Raw genomic sequence first — 1,008 nt, 5'->3', positions numbered from 1 at the left:
AACAAATTTCAGTTGACCAAAAGAAGCAGCCTAGAAGGAGGTAAAAATGAGGGAGTAATAACATAGGCATGTTCCAGAGCTCCAAAAATGACTGAAACCAAGATAGATTTAATCATCTAGGAATAGTTTAAAAATAAAAACTAAAGGAATAGCAAAACATTCTTGAAAGATGCAGTATTTTTAAAATATTTATCATCTAAATTTTAAAACCCAGATTTCGGGACTTCCCTTTAAGGGAAGTCTTTAAGTCTTCCCTTGAAGACTCTGCACTCCCAATGCAGGGGGCCCAGGTTGGACCAGGGAGCTTATCCAGCATGCCCCAACTAAGAGCCTGCATACTGCAACTAAAGTACCCGCATGCCGCAGCGAAGATCCTGCGTACTGCAACTAAGACCTGGTGCAGCCAAGTAAATAAATATTTTTTTAAAATAAATAAAAATAAAACCCAGATTTCTTAAGAAGAACTTGGTGGGTGAGGGGCAATGAGCAAGGAGAAGGTGGAGGGTAGGTTAAACTGTGCTGAATGGTAATCAAAAATATGGTTTTACTCTGGGGGTTAGAGAAATGTAAATTTAAGAATGCTTTGGAAAAACTTTGAAAGCTAACTACCACTAGCAGAATTTAAATATGTGTGTGACTATCTCCAAAGGAAGATAAAAGCAAAGAAAATTAGATCCATATTTCAAAACAATGGAAACGCACAAAAATGGGCAAACAAAACATGAAACAAGATGACAAGTAACACCAAACTTATTGAAGTCAAAGGGTCGCAGACTGAGTCCCAAACTGCTGTGTTTAAGAGCCCCATCTGGGGCTTCCCTGGTGGCGCAGTGGTTGAGAGTCCGCCTGCCGATGCAGGGGACACGGGTTCGTGCCCCGGTCCGGGAAGATCCCACGTGCCGCGGAGTGGCTGGGCCCGTGAGCCCTGGCCACTGAGCCTGCGCGTCCGGAGCCTGTGCTCCGCAACGGGAGAGACCACAACAGTGAGGGGCCCGCGTACCGCAAAAA

This window comes from Lipotes vexillifer, unplaced genomic scaffold (assembly GCF_000442215.2).
Source record: "Lipotes vexillifer unplaced genomic scaffold, Lipotes_vexillifer_v1.1 scaffold7, whole genome shotgun sequence".
Classification (NCBI taxonomy): Eukaryota; Metazoa; Chordata; class Mammalia; order Artiodactyla; family Lipotidae; genus Lipotes; species Lipotes vexillifer.
The sequence above is the reverse complement of the archived record's forward strand: the minus strand, read 5'-3'. Positions refer to the sequence as shown.